This window comes from Mauremys reevesii, linkage group 1, assembly GCF_016161935.1.
Source record: "Mauremys reevesii isolate NIE-2019 linkage group 1, ASM1616193v1, whole genome shotgun sequence".
NCBI classification, from domain to species: Eukaryota; Metazoa; Chordata; order Testudines; family Geoemydidae; genus Mauremys; species Mauremys reevesii.
Window position 1 is genome coordinate 123,593,243 of NC_052623.1, and position 18,011 is coordinate 123,611,253.

Sequence of the window (18,011 nt, forward strand, 5' to 3'; positions counted from 1 at the left end):
CCACTCACCAGTCAGCAACACTGGCCAGGCATGAGAAGGGCAGTAAGTGCCCTGAAAAGCAGGTATGCTCCCCGCTTTACACTGGACTAAACTGAATGGCTCCCTCTAGCCCACAGTGACATTGTTTAAAATATAAACAGTAAAACAAATAATGTTTCAGATAGTTAATTCAGTGAAGTGAAGCTTGATTATATCGCACATGTATGGGTGTAAGGGGCATTCAACATACGGTTTATGCTATGGACACAATGTAAGACCTATACTGGGTTCCCCATTCTGGTTGTTCAGCCCCAGATGGTCCTTCAGATATATCACCTACTGAAAAATCTTCTAGCTTAGTCAGACCTCTCACAACCTGGGAACACCTGTACGCTTTGCTAACAGAGAAACCTGTGTGAGAGCACACCACAGAATGTAGGGCTTAGTACTGCTACTCTTATTCGCATTACGCTAGATCACTGGCTGGTGTAAATGAGATCTCGAAGTCCAGGCAGCTAAGCCCATTGAATAGTCCCTTCTGTGTGAAAAGTCCCATTGAGTCCAACAGAACTGACTGCACAGGAAGTTTGTCACAGGAGCGTCCACCCCACAGCACCTTTCCTGGGGGAACCCTGGTGCTGCAGGTGCTCCCTGCTTCAGTTTCCACCTCTCAGTCTTTATAATGTAGCTCGTCCCTCCTGCCAAGTCACTAAACAAATTTAACCTCTTCCAAGGTTACAAAAGCCCAAACAATCACCATATTCTTCTGACCCCTTGGACTATTCTTCAGCCCATCTCCTCGGCTCCATTGTCAGCCCCTTCTGAGCTACCTTTGCTTTCCTCTGTTCGGTTATACAGGGCTAGCTCGCAGGCTGCCCATCTCACATGCTACCACTTACCGGAGCTTCCTGCAGCCCAGACTGTAACAATCTTGGGGTTCATTAAATAACAAGCCAGTGAATGAGAATGTAATATTAAAGTTTTATTCCTAACTCAAGAGCATCCCTGGTGAACTGATGCCCACAACCATGTGGTGATCCTAACCCCTGCCTCCAGGGCACATCTCCAAATTCCTATGTTCATAATACTGGCCCTTAAGAGGGAGCATCTCTAAATTACAATCTTCTACAAACATGTCTACACAGACCTCACTGCCTGCTACGGGAGCCCAATCTGCTCTCCACAGTCCTCCCCACCTGAATTCTCTCAGCTCTTATGAGATCCAGGGGTTCTTCAGTCCCCATTAGTCCCGCACCCTCAGGCTAGGAAGCAGCTAATTATGGAACAGGTGAGGTCAATTCAACCAGGTTGACTGGCCTAAGTCCTCCTGGCCCTGAAAGGGGCAGGCTGTCCTGTTCCAAAGGTCCTGCTCAAACTAAGGTGCACTGGTGTCATGTGCTTCTGGCATCATACACCACTGAATCGGGGGGAGGGAGGGACCGTGTTTTGTAGCAGCTTCAGTCTGCAATTGGAGTTAAGATGTAGCCCTGCACTGAGTGCAGTTTGAGATGACTAAGATACAGATAACTATAGCAAAAGCTGTAACTGATCCAAAACAATCAAAGCTTTCTGACCAGACGTAGACTGAAATAAAACCCTCATCCTGGCCATGGTTACAAAGTGGGGATCCTAAGCTGTGGACTCAACACTATCCCTGAATTGTGAACTTGGTGACTAAGGGAATATGAGCACCCTCAGTCAGAGGAGTAGATATTATTGCTGCCAACGCCTACAGTTACTTTCCCCACAGTCTACCATTACTACTTAGTCTTATCGAGAGTGAGCCTAAGCCAGATTGCTTTCATCTGTTCTTCCCACATTGACTCAGGAAAAAATGAGAATTCAACTTTATGCTTCAACTGATTGCCTTTGGTACAATCGGATTCTTTTACTGGTGCTCTAGCCATCTTCCTCCTCACTTCATTTGTTGCATGTCATCTCTAAACCAGGGTTGGATTTTGGCCTCATCCTCAAAGCCATTGACAGAGAGGTTTGCTGTAAGTATAGTATTTTCCTTGAAATATCTGGAAATGCACTGGTTCTACTATTCTCTGAGGGCAGGCCATCAAAGCATGTCCCTTGCCTCAATAGGAGAGATGTTCTCCTACTTCTAAACACGAGACAAATGTTGGTCCATGGCATCAGTAGACTTTCCAGTTCCTTAATCTCTAATCCAATTTTTAGTTTCTATTTTTTTATCTATATTATTCCTGAAGAGAATTTTCCACAAAGAATGGTCAGAGTAAAAGAAACTGGAACTGTGCATTTTGAACAAACTTCTTAACCTCACATATGTCTTTCAAGTTTTAAGAAACTAAGGCCTTGATCCTCAAGTATATTGGGGCTGCTTTGTGCTGCTCTGAGCATGCAGATCCAGTCCCTGGTGGAGTCTCCCTGCAGATGGGGGTCTGTGGTTGGCACAGAGCCATCATAGCAACTCCTAAGGCATTCTCCTCCGGGCTGCAAAGTACAGATGATAAGACTGTGGGGCGGGGAAGGAGGCCTGGCTGTGGCTACTTTATGCCATGGCAATTCCAGGCTGTCATGGTGGCCCTTTGGGGCTGTTGGCTGCTGGCACAAATTAGAATAGCCTTCAGGATGTTCTGCTTACATCGGGTACCAGTCCTCTGCCTTGATGGCCCCAGAATTGGGGGAAGTCAAGGGAAACCTAAAGACATCTCTGCTCCACCTCATTGGTACAGGACTCTTCTCAATCACCCTTGAAGTTCTGCTCTCAACACCTGGTTCAACTGGCCCCACATGTGCCATAATTAGTTGCCTCCCAGCCTGAGGGTGTGGAACTAATGGGGCCAGGTGACAGACTGAAGAACCCAGGGCCTCATGAAAGAACTGAGAGAACTGCTCACTGCAACATATAACAAGGATTTAATTGGTGTTTGTGGCATTACAAAAATCATACATTTATAAACAGCAGAATCTCTCTTGAGAATCTCTGAAAAGCTGTAAGAACTGAGACTCTCCAGCCCTGCTGCCGCCATAAAGTTCTGAAGTCATTTCTCAAAGAAGGTTACTTGATTTGATTACTTTCTGTCTATTCTTTTCAGCCTTAAAGATTATGGCAGAATGAAAACTGCAATAAAATGAAATCTAACTAACAGAATTCACTCTAAGAGCACAGTAGCTGAGAGAAGTCTCTCTGGACCCAAGAGACCCATTCCACTCTATTTTCAGGTCCAGGTTTAATTATATCTCTAGTTTAGCCACGTAAAAAAAAAAGCCTCCGAATTACTTGTACAAACTGAACAAACAGCAAAAGAAATTCCTGCTGGGCTTTTAAATGAAAACTTTGCCTCTAGCAGTGAGTAGAAGAATCAGCTCTCACCTACTTTGCAGGGCTTGTAACCTCAAAGCTCTCACATCTGAGTAATCTTTTTGTTCCTGGAAGTGTTCATTACTGACAGCTGGTGTCCCGCTTGTAACTATTTACCAGCACAAGGCTGGGCCTTCAATTCAGATTTCAGACCATAGCTGATGGTCTCTGGACTTCCTTTGTCTGGATTCCTTTCTTCTCCCATACCCCCACCCCTTTTTTTTTGTATGCTTGTTTTTTTTCCAGGTTATCAGCTCCATCAAATGATTTGAGTGTAATCATAACAGACATCTGTGTTGAATTGTTACTAAACATTTTAAAGCATTGTTAGAGAACTGAGTGCCTCCTGTGTGAAAATGGAATAGTTAGATATGGATCTCTTCAAGCAGTCAAAACATAATTTGAAGCAGTGTCATCTCATAGGCATTACAGATGTTCGAGCATAATGCACACCTTTCCTATCAGAATATTTCTGGATCAATACAACATTTTGAAATCCACATGGGGACCACGCAGGAAGGGAACAGTAATGAAGCTTGCCTGCCTGGAAGTAAAAATTGGGCTCTCTGTGTCCACTAACTGGGAAAGAGAATTACAGGAGAGTGATGCTGTGGGGAATGGGCTACTTGTACAGATGCTTTGGTCTTTGAATTGTGGTGCACCACTGAACTGGATTGAGGTTCTGTGATGAAAGGTGTTATTTAAAGGCTTAGTATCTCCAGTGGGACAGAGAACACTTGTTTGTAGCCCTGGTAAGTTCCAAGTCATCAGATGATAAAATCATGATGTTAGCATGCCTAAGCAATTTCAGGTCATTTTTATAGGTAACTGACAGGGTTTGGAATGCAATCAAAACCAGTGAGAGGTTATGTCACCACTTGTCCTGCAATCCTGGGTGTTTCACAACAGTTTGCTGTTGTAGCTTCTAGCCTGGGACACTCATAACCAGCCTACAGGCATGCAGGTCACACCCTGAAGTGTCTGTGTGCTAGACAGCATGGTTCAGCAGTTCTGACCCCAGCAACCTGTCTACAACCCCACTCTGGCTTCCACCAGCTTTGGTTACAACCAACCAGGTGACCCCAATACAATTCCAGTCTTGAGTTTTCCCAAAAGTGTGAGCTCTGCAATGTCCAGCCCTCTCCCTGACAGTTTAGAAGAACAAATTAACTATATTTTTTCTCTGAAGACACAAAAACACATCGCAGCCTTATTAACTTAACTGGGGAAAATACACCCTTCCATTTAACACAGCACTGTGTTGGTTTATAGTAAAACTAAAACAGATTTATTAACAATAGGATATAGCAGGGGTCGGCAACCTTCGGCACACGGCCCATCAGGCCGTGAGACATTTTGTTTATGTTGACCGTCCGCAGGCACATCCCCCCTGCAGCTCCTAGTGGCCACGGTTCACCATTCCCAGCCAATGGGAGCTGCTTAGCTCAATGACTTTGTTTCAAGGGACAGGATGACCTCATGCTGTTCTTCCCTTTCTGTTGGCCTCCCATCACCCTTTATGTAATGGAGCTTCCATTCTTTTGATTCCACCATGTTTCATTTACATAGCAGACAGGTAAATAGCTGCCTTCTCTCCTGTCTTGGAGGGAACCTGTTTCTCCCTGTTTGGCCACAGACATTAAAACATAGTATCATTAAGTATCCATATTTTCTCACAAAGAGTTAATACACGCATCACAACGGCAGAGTGTCTTAGCTTTCAGAAAAGACCTCACTCTATACACTCTTATAATACAGTAATATTGTGTGCAATCAGTTGATTCAATTGCTTGGCACTTCATTTTCAGGCCCCCCTTTATAGACCAGTAAACCTTTGAAAGGGATTCTTCTGAGGGTTACCCCTCAAAGTGATGTTTATTCATGCTGTGAGGAAGGTAACACATGGAGTCCTGTGGTGAAGGAAGTTCAATGCTCTTTCTTCCCCCAGTTGTGTTTGTTAAAATGCAAATTGTTCTCTTTCCTGCCATCTCCTGCCCCTGCTGTCTCTTTACTGCTTATCAAACTAAACACCCATTCCTTTGTTTAGGTCAGACCTGTTTAACAAGTCCCCCTGACATCTGGTTTACATATACTTCAGTCATAATTCTAGCATATAGCCATAACTCAATACCCAGCACGTACATACATCATGCAAGAAAATTATCAGAGTTATTCGTTTTCAAATGATACCTCAGAAAGCATGTTTTGTTAAAAAATTACTACACTAGTGTGTTGAGTATGACTACAGGAGTTAGTGTTACAGTAACACTTATTAGTTATTATTTTCTTCTTCCTCTGAGATACGTACATTTGGGTATATGGCACAGGGACACCTAGTTGGCAGAGGGAGATGAAACCTAGTGCAATACACTTATTTGAAGCTCTCCCAAACTTTTTGAAAGTAATTCTTCTGTAATATATCTGGCACGTACAGAATACTGGGTTGGAACATGATGATGTTGGAAGGGAATATATCACCCACAACGTTTTACTATGTTTTCCTCAGTATGCTGTCTCATGCACTCTCTTAGAGCTTGCCTATAGCCGTGTGTCACTGCTACAGTGCAGTGAAAGTCCCAAAGTCTGACTTAGCATGCTGAGCTTTCAAGCAGTACAGTCCCCATGGTGAGTTACTGTGCGGCAAGCTGGTGCGCTGTAAATTCACACCCTGGTTTGCTGAGCAATAACTCACCATGTAGGCAAACTCTTACCTATCCTCTTCCCCCGACTCCAAACAGCTAATCATTGTACACATCGAAACTAAAATGGGCCCAAGTATGTACTTCAAGAATCTCCTTGGAAGCCACTTTCTGTACCTGAAAAAGCAACTACTTCTTATATATGTAAGGCCAGATTGTTATAAACTAATACAGCTTCATTGAACTATTCCATACTCTATGAAACATCCTGTACACCTCTGCGCATAATCATCCTAACCTTCCAACAGAGGTCTCATTGTCATTACAGTGCAAATGTGTATGGTGTCAAATACTATGAAGAATGAATTAGAACTAGGGCTGTCAAGCGATTAAAAAAATTAATCATGATTAATTGTGCAATTAAAAAATGAATTGCACTGTTAATAATAGAATACTATTTATTCTAAATATTTTTGGATGTTTACTACATTTTCAAATATATTGATTTCAATTACAACACAGAATATAAAGTGTACAGTACTCACTTTATATTATTTTTATTACAAATGCACTGTAAAAAACAAAAAAATTGTATTTTTCAATGCACCTCATACAAGTGCTATATGCAATCTCTTTATTATGAAACTTAAACTTACAAATGTAGAATTAGGTACAAAAAATTGCATTCAAAAATAAAAAAACATAAAATTTTAGAGCCTACATGTCTACTCAGTCCTACTTCTTGATCAGCCAATCACTCAGACAAATAAGGTTGGTTACAATTTGCAGGAGATAATGCTGCCTGCTTCTTGTTTACAATGTCACCTGAAAGTGAGAACAGGCGTTCTCTTGGCACTGTTGTAGCTGGCATTGCAAGATATTTACATGCCATATGTGCTAAAGATTCATATGTCCCTTTATGCTTCCACCACCATTCCAGAGGTGGTGTTTACATGCTGATGATGGGTTCTGCTTGTTAATGATCCAAAGCAGTACAGACTAATGCATGTTCATTTTCATCATCTGAGTCAGATGCCACCAGCAGAAGGTTGAGTTTCTTTTTTGGTGGTTTGGGTTCTGTAGTTTTCACATCAGAATGTTGCTCTTTTAAGACTTCTGAAAGCATGCTCCTCACCTCGTCCCTCTCAGATTTTGGAAGGCACTTCAGATTCTTAAACCTTGGGTCAAGTGCTGTAGCTATTTTTAGAAATTGCACATTGGTACCTTCTTTGCGTTTTGTCAAATCTGCTGTGAAAGAGTTCCTAAAATGAACATGTGCTGGGTCATCATCTGAGACTGCTACAACATGAAATATATGTAGAAGGCAGGTAAAACAGAGCAGGAAACATATAATTCCCCCCCAAGGAGTACAGTCAAAAATTTAATTGACACTTTTTTTTTTTTTTTTAAAAAACAAGCATCATCAGCACGGAAGCATGTCCTCTGGAATGGTGGCTGAAGCATGGAAGGGGCATATGAATGTTTAGGATATCTGGCATGTAAATACCTTGCAACGCCAGCTATCAAAGTGCCATGCGAACACCTGTTCTCACTTTCAGGTGACATTGTAAATAAGAAGCAGGCAGCATTATCTCCTGTCAATGTAAACAAACTTGTTTGTCTTAACGATTGGCAGAATAAGAAGTAGGACTGAGTTGACTTGTAGGCTCTAAAGTTTTACACTGTTTTGTTTTTGAGTGCAGTTATGTAACCTAAAAAAAACCCTCTGCATTTCTAGGTTACATTTTTACAATAAAAGTACTGAAGTGCAATCTCTTTATGAGGTGAACTGAAAAATACTATTTCTTTTATCATTTTTACAGTGCATATATTTTTAATAAAAATAATACCGGTAATATAAAGTGAGCACTGTGCACTTTGTATTCTGTGTTGTAATTGAAATCAATATTGAAAATGTAGAAAAACATTCAAAATATTTAATAAATTTCAGTAGGTATTCTATTCATATAAGTGTGATTTATCACGATTAATTTTTTAAATTGTGATTAATTTTTTAAATTAATCACGTGAGTTAACGGATTAATTGACAGCCCTAATAAGAACCTTTAAACCTATTTTTAAGAATACTAAGCAATTTTCAGAATGCTTATTAATTGGTCAGCTGTGCAGGTATATATATCTTGGGGATTAGCCAGTTTCACTGCTGCACTGTCCCAGCCACTCTCAACCTCCAGTAGGGAATTCAGAATAATTTGTTTTAACTATAGTGGAGAGAATTGCTTAAACAGCTCATCCACTCTACGGTACATATGAAATATATGCCTTGAAGGCGTTGTATTTAGTTTTTTGGATGTGTGTTTGTTTAGTCTGAAATAAACAAACAAACAAACAACAACACAGCTCCTGCTTTGTGACTTGCTCCTCCAGCCAGGCTGCTGTAGTTTTCCTCTTTCGGGTGGGGTGTGTGTATCAAAGTCTCTTGGGACCTGCTGTTCCAGGCAGTCATTCACTGCCCATTAACTATGCCACTTCTCCAGTGGCTAGGAGGGGAATGCAGGCCAACCCTCTACACTGGATTCCAGACCAGAGACCCTACAACAAGTAGTCAAGGTCTGCACAGTCTTCAACCTTACTGCTGTATCCCTGGGCTACTTCCTACCTTGCCTTCATTCACCCTGAGAGCAACTGTAGCCTCACTCTCTGCATTCCCTTTCTGCTCTGAGCTACTGGGCTTTATACAGGCCCCTCCTGCTTCTGTCCAGCTGAGCCTCCTCTTTAATTAATCATCACTGTTCCCTGGATGCTCCTCCAGGTACAACCTAGGCAGTTAATTGGCCCACCTGGCCACCTTCACCCCTTCAGGGCTTGTATAGGGTGGACAACCTGTCACAGTCTTACAGTGCCTATTGATATAGTAGACATATACTATCAATACAACCAGATTTAGTTTGTTTTATCCAGTATTCACTACAGAAAAAGGAAGGAGAGTTAAAAATGTACATGATGTGTATGTGTACTGTTTCACAGGGAGTGAAAATATATAATCAAAACGGACATGAAACTGTTCAAAATCTTGGCGAGCAGTTCATTTTCCTCACACCAAATGTATTTCAATTCATTTTGCAGTTAGGTTTACATTTGAAGGAAATAGTGTGATATAGAAATCTGACAGCTCTTTGTTTAGACTCCTGGTAAGAACACAGTGTTCCCCTGGGGAAAAAAAAGTTAATCTGATGTCATTAAAGGTACATTCCTAATACAAAAAATAGCTACAATTCCTGGACAATTATTTTATGGAAAAAATTCATGCTCCTCCATCACATTCCTCAGCTGCCAACTTCTCTATGCACTAACTCTACCACAGCCTTTTTACCAAGGCACCATTAAATGCTTGGGAAATAAACTAGGGGACATGTATCAGCACAAAGGAAAACGTATAGCATTCAGTGGGATGTGATTGAGGCAATTCAGATATTTCCCCTATAGCTGGCTTTATTTTTCAGCGATTCCAAGGCCAGAAGGGCCCATTATGATCAGCTAGCCTGTCCTCTTGTATAACACAGGCCATCGAACTTCCTCAAAATAGTCCCTAGAGCATATTTTTTTTAGAAACCCGTCGAATCTCTATTTAAAAATGGTCTGTGATGGGGAATCCACCACAACCCTTGGTAAATTGTTCCAATGGTTAAATCACTCTCACCCATAAAAATTACACCTTATTTGCAGTCTGCATTTGTCTAGCTTCCACTGCCAGCCATCGGATCATATTTCTCTATTAGACTGAAGAGCCCATTATTAAATATTTATTCCCCATTTAAATACTTCTAGTCTGTGAGCCTCACCTGCTAACAGTTTAGCTAAAACTATTGCAGATTTTAATATTGAAAAAGGACAACAAAAATTAGGACTGAAAAATAATAGCTAAAACCTTTGGGACAAATTCAACTCTGGTATAAACGGAAAACTTCATTACCTGTTATCATGACTGAACTTGACCCATTGTCTAAAACCAAAGTTGTAAACATTTTCATAATGTGGACTACACTTTTAAACACTGGACCATCTCATGGACCATCTGCCCTCCCATTCACATAACAACCTGTGGCAACTACAGCAATTCTCCATGAGAAAAAATAATATTAATTGTGTTGGAAAATCATAGTGCTAATGAAGCCTTTTGTTAGAGTAAGTGAAAGTTAAAGTTATTATGTAATGCAAACCGTGTTGGAAAGGAACAGACAGAACTCATTAGAAGGCCGTGTATTTACCTAAGTCATTTATTTTACTCATTTTGTTTTTTTCCCCTTATATATATGTGCTGGCTATGTTGGCAGCTGCTGCGCTCATGCATGCATCCAGTGTATAGTACAAAAACAAAGGGTCAAAGATGTATCTTGTGTCCCCTTCAGAATGACAAATCAAATCTCAGCTGTATGTCTCTTGTAGCCCCCACAAATGATATAAATAATATATGTCACTTCAATTATCCCCCTAATAGTACATGTACAGGGTCTATAGGTCAACCAAAATGACGAGACAAACGTAGCAAAGTTGTTTTGTTTTTTATAAAATAAGTAAGCCCATCCAGCCTGTCTGTGTCTCTCTCTCTCTCTCTGGCTAGAGGAGGAGCTCAGCCAGCCGACCGATCAATAAAGGGTGTGGTACTGTCTTGTCTTCCTGTCTCCTCCTTGGTGGTGTTATTATAGCTAAGGGAGGGAGAACGAGCCCTTTTGGCTAACAATTGTAGTTTCTTAAAAAATGTGTTTAGGCTTCTGGAAAGAGGAGAAAAAGCCAGGACTATGTGACCAGTCAAACTGTTGTTTGAGAATCTGGTTCCCATGGGTTTTTTTTATGAGAGCACTGCCTTCTGTTTGCCACTTTATTCAATAAATCATCATTTTCAAAAACCGACAATTAAAAATACTGTAATTCCATTTTTTCACAGTGATCCCATCATCTAGATTCATAGGAAATTGAAGTAGGAGTCTTCTGTTTGCTGTGTTGCTTAGGGGTACCTCTACCGTTACTGTATACACAAAAGGTGTGTCTCTCTGAGGTGTACGTAGCTATGAGTCCTTTTCCTGCACTTTTAAATGTAATCTGCTAACGATTTGCTGAGGTGACTGTGTGGGGAGGTTCTGACAGAATGAGATCGCGCTCTCTCTCCCATGGAGATATCATTGTTCTGTCTTTGAAGTCTTTCATAATCTAAAATAAAAGTCATCTGGAATGAAAGTTCATATTTTGTTCTTCTAACAGCCTTATTTACAAACTACATTTTACAATTACTGCATCAAAATATCCTTGTGAGGTGCCAGGCCAGGCAGGTGCTGTTCCATAAATGCACAAGTCGCTGGACTGAGCTGCTATATTTAAGAGAGATGTTTGTCTGAGTAAATATTCTTCTTCAGTAAGTAAAGATTGTATCGTCCATTTGTGACAATATACTTGGAGGGTAATGTAAAAAACATGGGACTAATCCCTGCGGCTCACCTGCTAAGGAAATTATACTTGGCTGCCTTTTCTGGAGCACGTTAGGAAAAAAATAATCAGTTGCATTACTCAACTGGAAAAAGTGATGGGTGTGAATATCTAACAGGTTCTGACAGCTCTTGCTGTGCCTACTTTGGAGAACGACAGTGACTGCAAGATGTCCCAGTTGGAATCTTTCTGTTGAAATGGATGAGCCTTGATACTAAGATGTTTTTCTCTTCAAAAAATTGTGAGTGGATTTAATCTTCATGGAAGCGAGGCACTGATAGCACAATCTTGTGCCAGGCACTGTGTGAGCAAGTGGTAGGAAGGTTTCCCTCGCATCTCTTCAGTGAATTGCTCTGAGCTAAAATACCCCTAATCTCTGCTATTCCAGTCCTGGACATCCCTGATACAGAGTGCTAACTGCACTAAACTCCGGTGATTTTGCACTGTATAAAAGTGTAAATTTATAGGACAGTTATTCTCACATCTCTGCTAAGTCAAAGAAGGCCTCTGCAGGTCAAAGATAATGCACCAACCCATAAAGCTAATGCCCTGTGCCCTCCAAATGGTGTTAAGTTCCAGACTCTCAGCAACAACATAGAAGATGTACTAGAAAACAGGAAGAATTTCCCACATACAATTCCAGCTACAGTTCCTAACAGGTAGCATAGCTCACCTGAAGCTCTTCCACAGGGTTTTCTGCATGAAGATGTTCAAGTAGGTGAATGAGCTAATCACCAACATTAAATGCTGCTTTGCAGCTCAGAAGATCCTGTTTCACCACCATCTGCAAAAACATGATAAGCCACCACATTTGCCACAGATATCTTCCATCATGGAGATGAATGGAACATATAATACACAACAGCACTATTCTACCAGAACGGCCTTCAAGACCAAAACCTGTTGTCGAGTTTGTGTGTTCCTTGTCCTCCTTTAAAAAGATACAGCTTTTTAAAGGGAGGACAAGGAACACACAGAAAATTCAAGCATTCCGGATCCTCGTAAGATTTACACAGGATTCTGAATGTTTGCACTGATCTGGACAGCAGAGGCATCATTTGCTATGGCGTAAGGGGGGCAGTTGCTCCTCCTCCCTGACTTTTCATAGGTGTATATGCTCCATTGTGTCATCTACTTTTTGCTCCCCCTTCCCCCTTCTGAAATGATGCCTCTGCAGTATAGTCAACCAACTGGCTACAAAAATTTGGAATCACAACAAGAGATGAGTCCTTGGGGTAGGGACGATGGATGGCTTAGAGGTTAGGTGATGGTCCAATGAACCCTTCAGCTCTGGGTCACCAGTTTAAATTTCAGCCAGGGCAGTCATGACCAAAAGTTCATGCCATATGTCATCTGCATAGGGAACCTGTGTGATATCATTGGTGACCTCAGCTCACTTCCTAATGGATGAGTGTCTACACATCACACATAACCAAGCATTGAATGAGCCATAAACACTGCTCTCTCCTTACCCTTTCCTTTCTCACATAACACAATTGCCACAAAGAGAACTCACCCCTCCTTCCATCATCGCCAATGACATCAGTTCTTGTCAGACTTTGGGGGAACCACTCTTCATGGAGATGATATCCAGGTGGAAGGGGAGTGGGTCAAGATGGAATGGCAGCCCAAATTTGGGAGTCCAGATATTTGCTTAGAGTTTAAAGAAATGTTTTCCTACGGAGAAGGCGCACATGTAAGGTGAGGTGGTGCCTTGCGGGAGAATAGGGAGCAGGGGATGAGAAGAGGGGGTGGGAGGAATTTGGGATGTGCAGGGCTGCGGTGACCAGAGAAAGAGGCGACTTTCCCCATCTCCAGGGCTGTGGCTGCCGGGGGGAGACCCCCCTCCTTCCCAGCCTCAGCTTGGGGGCTGCCGTGGCAGGGGAGAGAGGGCATATCCATTGCACTAGAAAGATAAGATTACTGATATTAAAATAGGAGTTGTGTGCTTTTATTTGTAGAACAAAAAACCTTAATTATTATTAAGGTGTTTTTTTTTAATATAGCGCTTTTATCCAAAGTGCTTTACAATAGTTAACTAATGGTACAAACAACATTTGGAAAGATCATTAAGTGGTCTGCCGAGACCCTCGGCAATTTTCAAGTGGTCCGTTAAGAAAAAAAAGTTTGAGAACCAGTGTTCTAGTGGATATAGACTCTTATGTCTGTCTGTCTCCCATCAGCTTTTATTTCCTCCTCCCAGTTCCTGTTCTGTCCCCCCATCGAGTTCCTGTCTCTGTCCCACTTAGCTATTTGAATTTCCTATTTGGATTTCATGCAAAGTGATCTTCCCAAGATCATGTAGAAAGCCTGTTGCTGAGCAAGGAGCTGAATTCAGGGTTTCAGAGTCCAGGGTTCAGGGTAACCACAAGGCCGTCCTCCTTTGAACTCATGTGTAGTGATATGTTGTTCCACCTCTTCTGGTTTCTCTGAGTGCACCCTGTCAGGTGTGAGGCTTCTTTCCTTCATCTGTTCAGGAGTGGAATCCCACAATTCTCCTACTCTTGGACTGCTGCTGGGCTACCTACCTGCACGTCTTCCCTTTGGGAGCTGTGATCAGTGGTTAATACAGTGACTCAAAATAGCCTTTTCAAAACAAAGTACTGTTTAATCACAGCAGTATGAACAAAGCATAACAAGAGCAAAAAGGGTTTATAATAAAAGGTCTACATCAGGGATAGGCAACCTATGGCACATGTGCCGAAGGCGGCACGCGAGCTGATTTTCAGTGGCACTCACACTGCCTGGGTCCTGGCCACCGGTCCGGGGGGCTCTGCATTTTAATTTAATTTTAAATGAAGCTTCTTAAACATTTTAAAAACCTTATTTACTTTGAATACAACAATAGTTTAGTTATATATTATAGACTTCTAGAAAGAGACCTTCTAAAAACGTTAAAATGTATTACTGGCATGCGGAACCGTAAATTAGAGTGAATAAATGAAGACTCGGCACAGCACTTCTGAAAGGGTGTTGACCCCTGGTCTACATACATATCTATCTTCAGTAGGCCTACCTTATCCACGTCCCTTTGCTTTGGGGGAAAGGCGGCTCAGACTCTGTCCAACAGTCTTTGCCTCCTTTGCCCTGTCCATCAGTGAATGAATTTTTATTCACACAAAGTTCTTTGTTCCAGTTTTTCCTGCTTGGATCCCCTTGTGGTTACAAGCTGAACCCTCCAAGCTGGACTGCTGAGATCAGGATGATTGGAGATAAAACTTCAAAGCAAATGACACCTGCATTCAGGGCCGGTGCAACCATTTAGGCGACCTAGGCAGTCGCCTAGGGCACTAGGATGTGGGGGGTGCCATTTTCTTCGGCAGCGACCGCGGCGGCTGGATCTTCGGCTGTCCTGGTTGCCGCCGGCATGTAGGGGGAGGGAGCTGGGGCAGGGGAGCGCAGGGAGGGCCGCCTGCAGCAAGTAAGGGGGGGCGGCACGCAGGGGAACTCTCCGCCCCAGCTCACCCCCACCCCGCCTCCTCCCTGAGCACACCGTGGCCGCTTCACTTCTCCCGCCTCCCAGGCTTGCGGCACCTAAGCTGATTGGCACCGCAAGCCTGGGAGGCGGGAGAAGTGAAGCAGCCACGGAGTGCTCGGGGAGGAGGTGGGGCAGGGGTGAGCTGCTTCACTTCTCCCGCCTCCCATGCTTGCAGCGCCAATCATCTTAGGTGCTGCAAGCCTGGGAGGCGGGAGAAGTGAAGCAGCAACGGTGTGCTTGGGGTGCTCGTGTGCGGAGCAGGGGTGAGCTGGGGCGGGGGGGCGCCTCAGGGTGCAGAGCTGTTGCAAGGAGGGCACCTCAGGGTGGAGGGGGGGGAACCTCAGGGCGGGGGCACGAGGGAGGGGAGGGTGCAAGGTGGAAGTTTCGCCTAGGGCGGGAAACATCCTTGCACTGGCCCTGCCTGCATTGTCCTTTAAGTATCAATAAATAGGAGGTTATCTAAAGCTATTGTCCTCTTTCCTACATAGTCAACTAGCCCTTGCTTGAATTAACCCCTTGTAATCACATAGTAAACACCACAATAACAATCAGATAAATGGACAGAACATATAATATTACAGGCAGCTCCCACGTCCTTCACACAGGAAGCGTGCAGTGCAAGATGGTATATTCCTGAGGTACAAGGCTGGGAGGATTTGGCTGGTGCCTTTCTCTGTATGATTTATGAGCGGCTCTGGGAGCAGTCATGCAATGTAGCTGGGTGTGGGGCTCCACAGGCAGTTGTGCTGAATGATCACAGCGCCTGGGGGGTTTGCTGCTTGTCACTAGCAGAGCATTGTGAGACACAACCCAGGCTGGAGAGACAAGTGGTCACAGCAGTCTCACAGTCCCACGCTGCAATCCAGGGATCTCATCACACAGGGAACTCTCTTTAAAGGGTGTTAAAAGTGCATCTGCAAACACTTTGAAAAATAGTCTATTTTTAAAATTCTGCTCATATTTCTTATGCTTTCTTTTTTGTTTGTTGTTTCCTCTATTATTTATCACTAAAATATGTTTCTCATGTAAATATGGTTGCTCTTTGCAAAACATCCACTTTTCCTTAAGACAGAATTCTTCTCCCTGGGCCTCATCCAACCCACAATGAACTCAATAGAAATACTTCCCTGGGGCTTGGATCAGGTTGCAGTTTTTGTTTTGGAAATGATTACTATATAAACAGAGGATTATGAAGTCAAGTGCCAGGGCAGATTAATTAAAGAAGAGATCCATTTTTATACAAACAGCCATATCCGGGAAGAACTAATATGACAAGCAGAATTGTTTCTTAGCAAAAGGTTTTCCCCAAGTTTCCTAGGAAGTCTCAGCAGTAGCTGAAGTTTCTTGCTGACTTGCTCACACTGTTGGCAAAGAGAATTGCTGCACCAGAAGTCCCTGAGTGCTCATTTGCAGAGCTTGCCAAAATCTACAGCAGGGGGAACCTGTCGACAGTTTTTATGAATGTGCACTGGAAATTAACAGCTGACAGCCTCCACTGACATCCCCTTTCAGACACAAGGAGACAGATGGTGCATTTCAAACGTACACTTCTTTTCGTGATAAAACACCCTCTGACAACATACATCCTTAGAAGCTATTAAGACATTTGACCCAGATCCTAAATTCTGCTCCCAACTGCCACTAGGTTCTTTTCTTCCGAAGATATTATACACAGGGACCTGCCCTGAGTGTGAGGAAGCCTTTTCTGCCTGCCAGGGGTTAGCTTCCCAACTCTGCTGGCCACAGGCAACACCAGCACTCCCCTCTAGGCCTTGCAGGCCTCGCTGTCTCTCTCCAGGTTAGCAATAGGTACACTTCAGGCCTTGAGCCCTCCAAGCCTCCCCCGGGAGTGTGCAGCCCCTGATCCGCTGGAACCTTGCGGTGTTCACAGATTCGCTGCTTCCAAAGATACAGTGCATCCCAGCTTATCAATTTTACCTCAGGTCACCATTCCGCTTAACTCGCAGCACTTAGATTTGTTTGTAGTGAACTCAGGTTAACAAAGCACAGAGATGCAAGTAGTAGTATTGGAAGCAAATGGTCATATATGGAATAAAATCATAACACGCATTCTAGAGCCTCACCTTAACTAACAAGATACTCTCATGTCCTGTAGAATATTGCTCACCCAAAATCCTTGCAGCATTTTACAGCCAAGCTGGCTGTGATCTGCCTTTCATGGGACAGACATGTTGTCAGTTTGCTTCCTAGCTGAAGGATTCTGTGTGTTTCTTTGCCCCCCACAATATACCAATTCCATCCTTTGTCTTTAGTCATAAACAGGGCACCCCTTGTTACTTGGTTCATCCTGTGAATTCCCTCTCTGGTAGATTTTGCAATCTCTCCTTTTGCCTGTGAGTCAGTATGCAAATAGGCCTACACCGTGAGGCAGACAATGCACAATACCCAAATGTCCAGATGGAATGAACTACCTTAACTCCAAGACCTTAGAACATAAATTTTAGCATAGCTACTCCTTTAATATTATCTGTACACACTTTTTGCAGTGATTATGACTACCAGTGTGTTACTGGCTCTCAGCAGAGATCTCACATACTACACTGTGGTGAACTATTATGCATATATCTGACCTGGAGATCCTTGTAAAACTCTATCCTCACCCCCATGTCCCTGCCCTGTTGGCACCAAAAGGTCCCTGGGGCCCAGTGGTTTTTCATGACAGGTAGGAGGTCTGCAGGCCATTGGAACAACTAGCCATCTTACTAGCATTATCATACAATTGTCCACAGCCGTTAGACACATCCAAACCTAGGTTATTTCTCATGCCAGCCCAGCCTCAGCCAGGTTTGCACCTGTGTGGTTCTCATGTGACTGAAACTCAATGAATCACTCAGTTATTCGCCCATCTGAGTGGAGAAATCAGAAGATGAATGTGAGTTGGTCTGCATGTGCTACAGCAATGCTGAAGAAACAATTACAGAGAAATACTTGGCTTGCTGAAAATCTCTGACTATGGTATTTTACATTTTCTTTCCCATCAAGTCAATGACTTTGTCACCTAGAGTAGAGGACAGAGCTTACCTTTCCCCTTCTGTCCAGATTTAGAAAGGTGGTCAGCCAGACATGGATCAAACTGTAATAGTTCTAAACTCCACATGGCAGGGCACTATCTGTAGTATCC

At 43.0% G+C, this 18,011-nt stretch overlaps 1 long non-coding RNA gene across 3 annotated transcripts in view; it reads right to left on the bottom strand.

The window, feature by feature from the left end:
* Positions 1–18,011, bottom strand: part of LOC120395849 — a 49,180-nt gene extending 31,169 nt beyond the window's left edge. For 2 of the 3 annotated variants that reach the window (XR_005592848.1, XR_005592846.1), the window contains exons 1-2: positions 17,912–18,011; positions 12,065–12,175 (exon numbers count right to left, since the gene is read on the bottom strand). This is a non-coding gene — a long non-coding RNA (uncharacterized LOC120395849). Of the gene's footprint in view, positions 1–9,031; positions 9,121–12,064; positions 12,176–17,911 lie in introns of those variants that run through there. The other variant, XR_005592847.1, reaches the window with a different exon arrangement.